Genomic DNA, 14560 nt, shown 5'->3' with positions numbered 1-14560 from the left:
AGAGTTCTACTTTAAGTTGCCTGGTAGGCATCCAGTGAAAATTCTGACTGGCCAACACTAAGCTGGAAAAGGGAAGCAAAATTTATTTCTTACATCAAATATATCTGGCATTATGCAAGCCAGGATTTCCCACAGGGACCTTTATGGAATACCAATTCTGTAACATATTAACAGATTTTTTAAGGAAAAACATTTGGGAAAGTCTTGGTTAAATACAATTAAATGGGCTCCCTCGCTACAGAACATCTCATAGCCATTCACTAACAGACAGCACACCTTTTCTTGACTGTGACACTATTCTTAGACAAGCCCTAAGGCCAGAGCTTTATATAAGACATATCCATATGAGTAAACTCAGTCCCAAGTTAAATAATTTTCTCATGCCCCCTCAGCTATTGAGTAGCAAAGCTGGAATTTGAAGCCATATCTAGATGATGTCAAAGTCCATGTATTTTCCATATACTACTATATAAATGACAGAATATAACAAAATCTGCCTCATTGCAACTGTTGATAGAAACAGAATTCTGAATAAACTGGATTGTTTTTCCATTTGCAGGATTTATAGGTACTGAAATTGCAAGTGATTGAAAAGGCATATTTATCTGTAAAGAAATGAAAATTACAGGTCCACAGATTGCTTCATAATGGATTTCTAGCGTACTTCTTTCAGTTTTCAAAAATTACTTTTTGGGGGTAAGTGAAGCTCTCTACTCTTTAGGACATTAAAATCTCATGGCAAAGTCAGTGTCTTCCACTAAGGAATTTTTGTTAGTTTTGCTCAAGTCAGTGTAGCTCTGTTCTGCTTAGAATTGCCTCCTTTTGAATGGTGTGAACCTGGGAGGCGGAGCTTGCAGTGAGCCGAGATCCTGTCACTGCACTCCAGCCTGGGTGACATAGCGAGACTCTCTCCCAAAAAATAAAAATAAAAAAAATTAAAAGATAAAAATTGCCTCCTTTTTATTGCCTACTATAATTAGAATTTTCAAATAAAAACATTAGGATACACAGGGTGGCAAATACAAGGCTAAGACTGGGAACAATGAATGAGAACATTTTATATGAGGATAATCCTAGTAAATTTGGCAATGTCATCAGTTTAACTGCCACTCCCTGAAGTGATAAGAGACTTCTCCCTGATTCTAAAAGAGCGACTACTATTTGTAGCAGTAACCACTCTATAGGACTCACTTCCACGATTCTAATACATTTCTCAGCTCTTTTCCATATGTTGTCTCATTCAAGCTTCACCTCCACTCTTTGTTTTTGTTTTGTTTTGTTTTTTTGAGACACGGTCTCACTCTGTCGCCCACAATCTTGGCTCACAGCAATTTCTGCCTCCTGGGGCATAAATGATCCTCCCACCTCATCCTCCAGAGTAGCTGGGACCACCGGTGCATGCCACCACACCCAGCTAATTTTTGTACTTTTTGTAGAGATGGAATTTTGCCATATTGGCCAGGCTGGTCTCAAGCTCCTGGGCTCAAGCGATTCGCCTGCCTTGGCTTCCCAAAGTGCTGGAATTACAAGCATGAGCCACTGCACCTTGGCCCACCTCTACTCTTGAAAGGAGTTCATGTAGCACTTCAATAGAGGCCCATGCTGACTGGGCCACTTTGCAAGTGATAATACTCCAGGCAGCAGCTGAGCTGGAACGGACTCCAAGTTGACTGGACCATCCACTCATTCACTGAATAAATATATCCTTAGCTCATACAATGAATAAAACAGACAGCATCTGCCTTCATGAACTGAGGAAGAGAGATAGGCGAGAGCTTTTAAGAGAATCAAAGTAGGATAAATGGAATAGAGAGAAAAGGGGTCAAGCCGTGGCACTATCTGAGATAGGTGGTCAGGGAAGGACCCCCTGAGTAGGTGACATCTGAGCAGATCTGAGGGCATGAGGCAGTGTCTAGGAAGAAGAGAGTTCCTGGCGGGAGAACAGTGACTGCAAACGCCATTAACAGGAAATAATGCAGATGGAAGCCCATGGTGGGGGCCAGTGAGCGATGGTCGGAGTGGTTCGAAGGGGGATCAGGTATAGGCTCGTGTTGGGTGTTGAAAGCCAACCTGTATTTTAGGGCACTGCTTCTTCCCAGCTCTGGATATCTCTACCAATGTCCAGGAAGTCCAATGGTGTAACACCGCTGGCCCCTTGCTGCTGCCTTCTTCCCTCCGTAGGGGTAGGGTGTCAAGCAGAAAGGTTCACCTTAAGAGCACATTTGGATAAACTGGTCATGTTGGGCTCACCTCACTCCCCATCCCCACACGAAGCGGTGCTTTTCTCTCTCCGCCCTGTGTGAATCTGAGGATTGCTGGGCAAGTCTGCTCAACTCGGGCATCAGTCATAGGAAACCCATTTGCCCAAAAGGAAAAGTGCCATTCCAACCCAGCCTCCCTCGCTAATCAAGCTGATGTTTCACTGTCCTCCTGCCTTGCTCTTCTGTCTTATTTCTCAATTTTTTCGGAACTCAGGAAAGAAAGATAAAGTGCTGTGTTTTGGGCTCCCTCAGAGACCTCAAAAATGGAATTTAGGTTTTATTCTAGTGTAACCCCTACACTCCACTGTCTCTATCATCCTGCAAAATCTCATCATACATACGATTGAAGAAAGACATGGTTAATAGTATCAGCTTCATCAGTCATACCCAGAATTTAAAGCCCCATACAGTCTGGCTTGCTCACATCAACCCTGAAAAGAGAAAGTGGAGGAAGAGAAATGACCTCTCAGATCAAACCAGCCAAAACGTCTTCACACAGCTAATCTAAGGGCAACAAAGTCACTGCATGCATTCCCTCATTGGGTCTTTGAAAATCCACTGCGTATAGTATCCAAGGTGGAGACAACAGAAAAAGCCCACAGTCTGGTTCATCTGCTTCATAAGCCACTGAACACCCTTTATTTTGCTTCTGTCAGCAGTTTCTGAAAGCAAAAAAAAAAAAAATAAATAAAACCTTGTTTTCATTCTTAATGTATTCTGACTTCCATGCATATCATCTTGCTAAAATCATTAATAATCTCCATATTTCTAAATTCAAAAGAAAAATCTGTCTTTATTTACTTTTCTGACATGCTGACATTGCCCCTTTGGTAAATTTATCAATGCCTTGCCTTCTGTAATTTGTGTTTTCAAAGATCTTCTAAAATTCTTCTAGGAGTCTATCCTTGGTCCACAGCTTATCAAACTTCCACACACTAAAGAGTGGTCTCATCACTTTAACCAGCACTTTCTGTGGACATCACTCAAAATGAGAGTGCCTCTCAAAAGCTTCTGCCTCATCTATCCAACTGCCTGCCTAACATTTTTACCTGATGCCCCATGGTTATATGAAACTCAACATGTCAAAATGGTATTTAATCCTGCAGAAATGTGGTGAATCAGAAACATTTGTTTATTTCTGTACCCTCATGAAACCTCTCTAAAATGAGAGTAAAGATATTTTTTAAAGTTATAAATCCCAATACCCAAGAAAATAGGAGAGACAATAGTAAATGGGGCAGATCAAATTTTTGTTGTTAGATGGAAAGTGAACAGATAGTTTGCAGAGAATGAAGGCAGAATATAAATGAGAAACAAGCTAATTCAAACCATACAACTACAGAAAGGGTCAAAAATGGTAAGTACTGGATACTATAGAAGGCAAAAGTAAAGTATGGGGCTGAAAATGGAGGAACTGGCAGGAGTCTATAACAGTATTTAGATCCTCAAGTCCCTCCCCAATCTAAAAAAAGAGGTGAGAGCCTTATTCTGTAGAAAATTCATTATTTGGACATTTTCAGTAGAGACACTTTAGACTTGGGAATATAAGAAACAGTGAAAGTTGGGGAAGAGATACCCTACTGAAAACTCAGAAAGTCTACACACTGACAGACCCCAGCCCCTTAAACACTCAGCAGTAAGAATGTTGGCAGTAAGGACTCTATACCTTCATTCTTCAGCCTCTGCAGGAGACTGAAGGATTCTTCTTTGCAACAACCGCATTCTCTTAGAGAAAGAACCTACACATAATGACATGTAGGATCCTCTAATGAAGTGTGTTGAATCTGCCAATCAACTGCAGGGAGCCAGTGAACTGCTGACAAATCCCTTCAATACAGTGTCCAACCAGCAATTTAGTTTCTCACACTTAATATGTAAATAGACTTCAAGGCGCCATTGGGTATTTGAGCAAAGCCTCCAACTTGGTAGAAAATCCAAAAGAAACTGCACAAAAATAAAAACTCACAAGAAATAGCAATGTATGAAGCAGAATAACTCTCCAAAAACCAAAATGTCTTTAAGGAGATAAGAGAAGATATTGCATCCATTAAACAACAGAATAAAACATAAGAACATGCTTCTGAAAATTAAAAACACAATCTTAAGAAATCTTAAGAATTTGATAAAACGACAGTGCGATTAAGTTATGGAAATCTCACAGAAAATATAATTGAAAGATAATAGAACTTTAAAAAACAGGAAGAAAAAAGATAAGGAAATCAGAAGATTGGTTCCAGAAAACCAGTATCTGACTAATGGGAGTTCCAGAAAAAGATGGCAGATAAAATGCAGGGGAGATCAGGTAGCTCATGCCTATAATCCCAGAACTTTGGGAGACCAAGGCAGAAGGATAGCTTGAGCCCAGGAGTTCGAGACCAGCCTGGGCAACATAATGAAATTTCATTTCTACAAAAAGTGTTTAAAAAATTAGCCAGACATGGTGGCACACACCTGTGATCCCAGCTACTTAGGGAGCTGAAGTGGGAGGATCACTTGGGCCCCAGGAGGTCAAGGCTCCAGAGAGCCATGATCGCACCACTGCACTCCAGCCTAGATGACAGAGAGAGACCTTGCCTCAAAAAAAAAAAAAAAATCAGGGTAAGAAATTATCAAAGAAATACCGCGAAAATATCTGCAGAGGTATAGATATGATTTTTCAGATTTAAAGGAATCATCAAGTTCCTGGATGAAGAAATGAAAAGATGAAGAACACATTTCAGAAATAAAGTGACTATTAGAAACTTTCCAGAGAAGGAGAGAGAAAGAGAATGGTATCACATAAAAAGAATCAAGAGCCAAAATTGTATTAGATTTTTTTTTTTTTTGAGACGGAGTCTTGCTCTGTTGCCCAGGCTGGAGTGCAGTGGCGCGATCTTGGCTCACTGCAACCTCCACCTCCCAGATTCAAGCTATTCTCCTGCCTCAGCCTCCTGAGTAGCTGGGATTACAGGTGCACACCACCACGTCTAACTAATTTTTTTGTATTTTTAGTAGAGACGGGGTCTCACCATGTTGGTCAGGCTCGTCTCGAACTCCTGACCTCGTGATCCACCCACCTCAGCCTCCCAAAGTGCTCAGATTAGAGGCGTGAGCCACCACGCCCAGCCTATATCAATCATGAGAATAAATAAATATTCAGAAATACATGTTATTTATTTATTTATTTTTAGAGATAGGTCTCACTCTGTCACCCAGGCTGCAGTGGCAGTACAATGCTGCAATCACAGCTCACTTCAGCTTCTAGCTTGTGGGCTCAAGTGATCCTCCTGCCTTAGCCTCCCAGAGCGCTGCTATTACAGATGTAAGCTACTACACCCAGCTATATTTTGATTTTGATTTTCAATTTTTTTTCACCTCATATACAGCTTGGGAACCAGCCAGTTTTTGTTTTTTTCTAATGTTTCTCATATACCACTTCTCAGAAAGCTACTGGCAAATGTGGTCCACCAAAGCAAGGATGTAAACCAAGAAAGAGGAAGACATGGGAGCCCACTAACAGGGGAACTAGGACTGAAGAGGGGAAGTGAAATCACAGAATAACAGTTATATTTAAAGAGACACCAGTGCATATTGGAGCAGTAAGATGGAGGGGGGTCCACATGAGATGTCCTCAAGGAAGAAATATATCTATAACTGACTACTGCACGAGCTTTTGCAAAAAATCATATCAATAAAGATATTACAGTCCTGTCAGCAAGTTTGGACAGAAATTATAAGAGTGATAGAGAAAACAGAACAATCCAAAGAGGCAATTTTTAAGTTGACAAAGAAAATAAAACTGTACCAGACATGGAGTGCAATTATAGTATACTACTTGGCTCAGCAGTGAGCATATTTACATAATAAGGTAAACATTAGATATTGATTTAGCAAAAGAGAAATTTATATCACCATTTGGACAGGCTGGAGGGTAGGAAAGTCAGGAGGTAAGGTATGTAAAAGTGGTAAATTCTCACCTCGTTGAAGAAGTCAATAGAAAATACCTCAAATAAAAAGTGTAACCCTAAAACCAATAAATCAAGAAGCAGATTAGGCAGATTACTCGGAAATTTGGAATTAAAGGCTAGAATAAACAGGTAAAAGTACGAGAGGAGGTCTCAGAGATAAGAGAAGGATGGGGAGTGGTGGAGAAGAAGACTAAAATTTTTTATCATGAGAATTATAACATTTATTATATTGACAAAAATCAAAAGTAGTTAAGAAGAACTCAAAAACTAAACTTATTATCTCCTTCCCTAAACTTGTCCTTACTTCCCTATTTTTCATCTTGGTTGGAAATACTCCCATCAACTCAAGTACTAAAGCCAGAAATCCAAGATGTATTCTTGATTTATCCATTTTTCTCTGGCCCTGCATTCCCACAGCCAATCAATCACCAACTGAATCTCCTAGATTTTTTTCAAATTCACCTTCACCTCTCTAAATCTACTCTCATGGCCTAATCCAGTTCTTTATTGTCACTTGCCTGGACTACTGCAAACCTCCAAACTAGTTTCCAACCTTGACTTTAACTCCTAGTTAAATGAATCCCTCTATACTTCCCTCATGTTCTGCTGTCTCTCCTATTGAGGTGGCATCACTGTCTGGGGTAAATACCTGGGGTTCGCCATCTCATGCCAAGATTAAGGACATGGACACACACAAGGAGTGAGTTTAGGAGAGGAGGTTTAGTAGGCAAAAGAAAGAGAAAGGAGAACAGCTCTCTCTCTTGCAAGAGAGAGGGGCATCTGAATGGGAAATCTGGCCCTCCGTGGAGTGCATCAGATTTTATAGACAGGCTTGAGGAGGTGGTGTCTAATTTATATAGACACAGATTGGCCCACACATTGGCTGGACCAGGTGTGACATTTACATAGCATGCAGGGAAGCTGGCCACCTCACCCTAACCTTATTATGCAAATGGGTTTTCCACGTGGCCAGCATTACTGTCTGCTCCCTACTGCACACATGGTTGGAAAGGAAAAGGGAAGATGGAGCTGCCATTTTGAACATGCCTAGCCCAGGCAGTCTTTTCCTATTGGCACAACTGCCGGCATTCACCTGTGCAAGCTTCCAGCTTACTTGTCTATGTGTGTAGCTCAATTTTATAGGCAAGCTGCTCTTTGTTAGAAAAGAAAATGATTTGGGGTCTGCTTTTCATTAAAAGGAAAACCTTACCAAGGACTCCTGTACTCTCACTATCTGCCTAAATAATTTCTTCTTAACGCCTATATCACTATTTTGGGAGGTCATGGAATTTATAGCATTTAAAAATTTGTTATGCAGCAATAGATAACCAATACAGAGGCAGGAGAAAAGCATAAGTAGGAAGTGGAGAAATAGGATGGAATCTAGAGAAGTCAGTAGAGAGCTGATCAGGGCGAGTTTTCTAGATATGCTAGGAATCTTTATCTTTATCCTCTAGTGACTAGGAACTACTGAAGGGCTTGACAATTTGAAAAGAGTACTATGGACATCAGTGTAAGGATGGACTTAAGCCAGAAAGACAGAAGGCAGGAAGGTCAGTTAATATGTTTCACAATAATCTAGAATAAAGATGATGGGAGTTTGAACTAGGGCAGGAAACTAGTAATAATAGCGTGGAGAGGGCAGACTTAAAAATAATTAGAAGGTTGACTGGGAGCAGTGGCTCATGCCTGTAATCCCAGCACTTTGGGAGGCCAAGGCGGGTAGATCACCTGCGGTCAGGAGTTCCAGACCAGCCTGGCCAACATGACAAAACCCTGTCTCTACAAAAAACACAAAAATTAGCCAGGCTTGGTGGTACGTGCCTGTAATCCCAGCTATTCAGGAGGCTGAGGCAGGAGGATCACTTGAACGCTGGAGGTGGAGGTTGCAGTGAGCCAAGACCACGCCACTGCATTCCAGCCTGGGTAAAAGAGCGAGACTCCGTCTCCAAATAATAATAATAATAATAATAATAATAATAATAATAATAATAATTAGAAAGGAAAATTGGAAGAAACTTGTGATTATATATTAGAGTTGAAATAGAACAAAGAATCTAGGATGATCCCAGATGTGACTTAGATGGCCGGGTGGGTGTTCTGTTGCTCCCAACACAACATTAACAATGTTTCTATATACCCAAGGCCACTCTGCAGCTGCAATATGATGGACAGTCCTTTTTTCCAAGCAACTGCTGTATTCTTACCAATGATAGCGCTTTGTCCCTCCCATCTCCTGAACAGAGACTGCTGAGAGTCTAAGTTCCTGAGCTGCCATGGGCACTTGGCAGCAGCTAATCCAGCGGGTACCTCTTCCCTGATCCCTCCTTTGACTCATTCAGCATAAGGCCAAATCTTTCAGAGGCCTCTTCCCACTTCTCCCAACCCTTGGGTATGTGTCCTCCTTTGCTGCACATAATGCTAACAAACCTAACTTTGTGTCATTACACATGTATTTCTCATATTCTCTGCTAAGTGGGTTTCAACTTCCATCCCACTTGAAAGGTATACTGAGAAAAGGTAGAAGGAGACTAAAAAATAGAGAGAAAAGAGACAATAAAGCCAGACCATAGAGGATGACTGCAGGCTCTCTATAGTATATTATATTCTAGGACAAGCAGGAAAGGCTCTGCCACAATTCCTGAATGTACAAGGTCAAAAGTTCCAGCCTTCACTTTGCTGACAGGTATATCCTTGGGCAAGCCAATTCACTTCTCCCCTTGGTCTTCAGTTCCTTCATTTGTAAATTCTAGGGATTAGATGGACAATATAATTCCCAAAATCCCTTTCAGCTTGGAATGTCTAAGATTCTAAAAATGCAGCCAAGGAGATCAGGCTAGAACTGCTTCAGGCTTTGAATCACAGTGATGATTCACACAGGCTACCTTAATGAAAGAACTTCCACATCTGCTCTAGGTGCCCTAAACCTACAGATTTCTGTCAGGGTTCGTAAGACAACCTAAGAAACCTAAAAAAGCCTATTCTGGGGGGGGCTACAACACTGATTAAATTACATGTTTTTTAAGCACGGATTTTTTAAAAATCCTATCAAAATTCTAAATCAGTGGCTTCCAGCAATTTTTCTCTGAAACAGAAGTCTCAGATTTTGCAGACACCAATGTTCAGGCACACGTGTACACAAGAATGGTGGAAAGAGTCATGGCTTTACACGGAGTGTGCAGTCTGCCAGCTCAGAAAGCTCCTGTGTCCCACCGGTACAGGAGGTTCATTCTCCTGCCAGCCAAGTTAATTCTACCAACACACCAATAGTTACAAGGGGAGAAAACAAAACAAAACAAATTATTTCCACTTGACTTGCTGATTGCTAATAATATTCTTCACCAAGTAACCCAGGCAGGAACATTTTTCATTTTCAGAATTAGCTATGGCTGCCATTTCCCCTTGTGTCAAATACAAGGAGACATTTCCTAGGGTCTGCATATGACTCAGAAGGGCTTCATCTTTATTTCACGTTCTATATTTCTTGTTGCTTGACTTAGGAGCATATGAGCTTTTCCCTAGCCAGGCCTTTCCATGCAACCTACCTACCCTCCCTCAGCACTAAACAATCACATTTCTTGATCCATTCAAACATGCAGGCCTAGGCTGGGCACAGTGGCTCACACTTCTAATCCCTGCACTTTAGGAGGCCGAGGCAGGAGGATTATTTGAGCCTAGGAGTTCAAGACCAGCCTACGCAATGTGGCAAGACCCTGTCTCAAATCAAACAAACAAACAAACAGGCTTCTACCCACACTCTTCTATACAAATAGTTTTCTCTCCTTTAACAGAACTCAACTCTTTAGCGATTTTCTAGCCATACAGTAAAGGGTGAGACACTTTGCTAAAACTTGTGGAGTAGTTAAAGATGAAAAGGGGACAGTATCTACCTTCAAGGAGCCCTCATTCTAGCAAAGAGAGACATGCGTGAAAACCAGTAAACCCTAAATACTGTCATAAGGCATGAGGAATGCAGTTCTGTGCCCCACTACAAATAAACACGGCACTTAGTAAAGTCCTCACTGGAGGATGACCCCATTTACAATGCAAATCCTATTACTATACAACTTGCTACTTCTAACTTTGGGAAAAAAGCATTGAGGAAGCAGCATAATTCTCACGGCTTCCAGAGTCAACTGGGGGTAATCTTCCTCCAGGCTCCACATTCTATCGCACCCTCTCTCCAAAGACTCATCAGGTAAGGAAAATAAGAAAAAAGCAAAAAGTGACCTTAGACAGGCACAACTGTGGGACAATGAGGGAAGGCAGAAGATTGATGGGGTAAAACAAACGCACAAGTGAAAATAGAGCTTTTCTCCACTTCACCCTTAAATCAGCCAGGATTTTAGGTATGATCTTAAGGAGAATGAATGAAGTGATTGTTGAACTCAGGGAAGTAGGAAGGTTGCATGACCTTTGTACCAGCTTTAGGGGCTGGCATTTCTGAGAGAGGCTGGCCCTTCCTGTAGAGTTCAAAAAGTTGGGTGAAAACATGGCACAATCAGAGGGCAGACATCCCACCAATTGTGCAATAACCAATTGTGCAATAACCAATTGTGCAATAACCAATTGTGCAATGTGCTTTGAGCTTCCCTGCTGATCACCTTCCCAAAACAGAGGGGCCACAGTAAGGAGCCTACATGTGCAAACACCTAACACAGTGCCTAGCATACAGTCAGTAGCATATAGGAAGGCAATGCAGTCCGGTGGGAACAGCATGAAAGATTTAAAGTATGCCCTCAGACCGGACACGGTGGCTGATGCCTGTAATCGCAATAATTTGGGAGGCTGAGGTGGGCGGATCATGAGGTCAGTAGTTGGAGACCAGCCTGGCCAACATAGTGAAACCCCATCTCTACTAAAAATACAAAACTTAGCTGGGCATGGTGGCACATGCTTGTAGTCCCAGCTACTCGGGAAGGTGAGGCAAGAGAATCACTTGAACCCAGGAAGCGGAGGTTGCAGTGAGCCAAGATCGCCCCACTACACTCCAGCCTGGGCGACAGGGCGAGACTCCATTTCAAAAAATAAAAAAAAAATAAAAAAAACAAAGTATGCCTTCACAGCTTCAAATGTGGCTTCTGCCACTTAAAAACTCTGTACCTTGGCTGGGTGTTGTGGATCACGCCTGTAATCCCAGCACTTTGGGAAGCTGAGGCAGGTGTATCATGAGGTCAGGAGATGGAGACCATCCCGGCTAACGTGGTGAAACTCTGTCTCTACTAAACATACAAAAATTAGCCAGGCGTGGTGGTACGTGCCTGTAGTCCCAGCTACTCAGGAGGCTGAGGCAGGAGAATCACTTGAAGCCCGGAGGCAGAGGTTGCAGTGAGCCAAGACTGTACCACCACACTCCAGCCTGGGCAACAGAGTGAGACACCATCTCAAAAAAAAAAAAAAAAAAAAGTAGCTGTTGCCTTGTGAGAAGATAGACAAGTTCATTAAATTACCTGGCTTCTGATCTGGAAGTGGGTTACCTGGAAAAAGCGTTGTTTGCTCTAAAAGTCCTAGATTAAAAAAATTATTTAACTTTCTCTTTTTCTTTCCTCTGCCTCACCTTACCCCCTGAACTTCCCAGAATGGGAAAAGGAAAGACTTACTTCACTTTACTAGTGCAGATATGGTCTTTTAGTTAGGAACTGTGGTCAGTTATTAAGGAGAACTGCAGCTACAATAACACTGTAGATAAACAGGCATTAAAATACTAACAGATCATTGAACACCTGTATTTATTTTTTGCTCCAAGAACTCCATATATTCAGATTTTCTTCAAGATCTTATCCTTTTTTCTCCTTCCGTACATTCCATTCAACCACCCCTTGAGTATTAATCACTAGTCCAAATGTTTGTTCAGTCCTGACATTGCTATTGGGCATTTCAGGACAGTATCACCACTGTCAGGTGTCACTTCCAAAAGGATAACCAATCAGTCCCTCAAACCCACTGACTCTGTAACAGGACATCATCATTCTCCTCAAACTTCCTCCTTCTATGACTTCCAGATACTTTTTTTTTTTTTTTTTTTTTTTTTTGAGACACAGTCTTGCTCTGTTGCCCAGGCTGGAGTGCAGTGGTGCAATCTCGGTTCACTGGAGCCTCTCCTCCCGGGTTGCAGCGATTCTCCCGCCTCAGCCTCCTGAGTAGCTGGGATTACAGGCATGCACCACCATGCCTGGCTAATTTTTGTATTTTTAGTAGAGACAGGGTTTCACCATGTTGGCCAGGCTGGTCTCAAACTCCTGACCTCGGGTGATCCACCCGCCTCGGCCTCCCAAAGTGCTGGGATTACAAGCGTTAGCCACCATGCCCAGCGACTTCCAGGTTCTTAATGATGCTCGCTTATCATTGCAGATGCCTGAGTTCTAAAACCAGAAGTCCTCAAGTCAAATCTGTCACCAAGTGCTATTCTACTTCCTTTTTTCTCCATTCCATCCACAGTTCAACCCTTACTTGCCCTGAGACATTTACAAAGCTTCCTAACACATCTCTCAGACTTCTGGTCCTTTTCCCTCCAATTTAGCCTAACACTGATGCTGCAATGAGCTTTCTAAAACACAAGGCACTCCCTTCCTCCCATGCCTTCAATGGCTCCCACCTGCAACCAGGATAAAGTATAAACTTCCTACAATGAAATTTAATGTCCTCCATCATACAACTCCAACATAACTTTTCGAACCAAAGTTACATGATCCCTTCACAAACTCTTAGCCTATGCTCCGCCAAATCAAAACTCTCCTTGTTCCCTAACCCTATCCTGCCTTTTATGTTTTTACAGCTTTGCTGAGCAAACCTCCAGGCAAACAGTAGGAACTAATCAATGCCAGTTGATTAATCAATTGAAATCAATACTTTGGCTTCTAATCAATAATAGAATCTAGGTAGATTCTAGATTGCAAAATTCTGAAAGTTTATACCTCTTCATAATCAAACACTGGGAAAAAATTAGTTAAATGAATAAATAAATGAGAAAATGAATCGCTTGGGACCTGGGTTATATTCTCTCCCAAGAATCATACAGTACAAAAAGATATGTCGAGCTATCTTTCTGAAAGAGGGGTAATGGGATACAGAGTCCCAAAAAGGAAAGGAGGAAGGGCTTAGCCTCAAGGTTCGAAGTAAATATTTTGGCCTGTAAACAACTCTAAGCAATTTAAAGACAACCAATAACTAGAATCAGACTAGAGAGAAAAAGTTAGGAGATAAGTCCCAACTGTATTGGAAAGATAAGCTGCTAAGAATTTGCTTTTACAGGCTCCAAGATCTAAGGACACAGTCCTTCCCCCTCTTTCACTACCACCACCCTGTCCTACACCCCAGGGTCTGAGTTAAAGCAATGAAAGCATGTGATTTCATGTTCAAGATTATACCTATAATATCTCTTAAGGGAGAGAAATCTCAATACCCTGATTTCAGTTCAGATACGCTGTAATAGCTGTCTTGTGAACTGTCTATGAAGGCTTACATCTTTGAGCTTGCAAATATAGTATAAAAGTTCAAACTCCACTACTGTTTTTACCAGGAAAGTACAGTTCTTAGCTTTTTGCCCAGCTTACCTCTCTCCCAAGTCAATATGGACGTTAATGAGTCATTGTTCTAGAGGTATCTTTCTAATTCTAAGAAGCTTGCCTACTTCTTTGAAATGTTGTTAGTTCAGTCAATGAAAATCTCACATTATAAAGCCATCGGAAATGTTAAACTAAAACAATCATGTTTGCTCTTTAGTGAACCATACTTCCTGTTAAGAAGGGGTCACTGGCCAGGCACAGTGGATCATGCCTGTAATACCAGCACTTTGGAAGGCCGAGGTGGGAGGATCACTTGAAGTCAGGAGTTCGAGACCAGCCTGGGCAACATGGCAAAACCCCATCTCTACCAAAGATACAAAAATTAGCCAGGCATGGTGGTGTACACCTGTAATTCCAGCTACTCAGGAGGCTGAGGCACAAGAATCACTTGAACCCGGGAGATGGAGGTTGCAGTGAGCAGAGATGGTACCACTCCAGCTTGGGTGACAAAGTGAGACTCTTGTCTCAAAAAAAGAAAGAATGGGTCATTACCTATTTACCTTGAATATTTGGGTGCTAATAAACAGATATCTGATGATACCTGGGGCAACAACTGCGTTCCTCCCCTCTCACTGCCTTAGTTCTGGCATCCCGGGGTAGTATTCAACACTCGGTGTTTCCTCTGACAAACTAGATGCCTCCCAAAACAAAAACAAACTCATTTTTTAAATTCTGTTATATTATTTGCTTCTTGTTTTTATTTTTTGTGGGGAGTGAACTGGTAAACCCAGTGGACTTTCTTAACACTCCTCTAAGTCATTCAAACTGTCAGTCAAAACCCACCTAT

General features: G+C 41.7%; 1 protein-coding gene across 12 annotated transcripts in view; it reads right to left on the bottom strand.

The window, feature by feature from the left end:
- Positions 1–14560, bottom strand: part of CPVL (carboxypeptidase vitellogenic like) — a 273532-nt gene that overhangs the window by 207147 nt on the left and 51825 nt on the right. The window contains exon 1 of one of the 12 annotated variants that reach the window (XM_055293561.2): positions 2071–2145. The exons of the other annotated variants lie outside the window; for them this stretch is intronic. The gene's annotated coding sequence lies outside the window, so the exon portion shown is untranslated. Of the gene's footprint in view, positions 1–2070; positions 2146–14560 lie in introns of those variants that run through there. 12 annotated transcript variants of the gene reach the window in all.

Source organism: Symphalangus syndactylus, chromosome 9, assembly GCF_028878055.3.
Source record: "Symphalangus syndactylus isolate Jambi chromosome 9, NHGRI_mSymSyn1-v2.1_pri, whole genome shotgun sequence".
Taxonomy (NCBI): domain Eukaryota; kingdom Metazoa; phylum Chordata; class Mammalia; order Primates; family Hylobatidae; genus Symphalangus; species Symphalangus syndactylus.
Note: the sequence above shows the minus strand (reverse complement) of the source record. Positions and strands in the feature narration are given on the sequence as shown.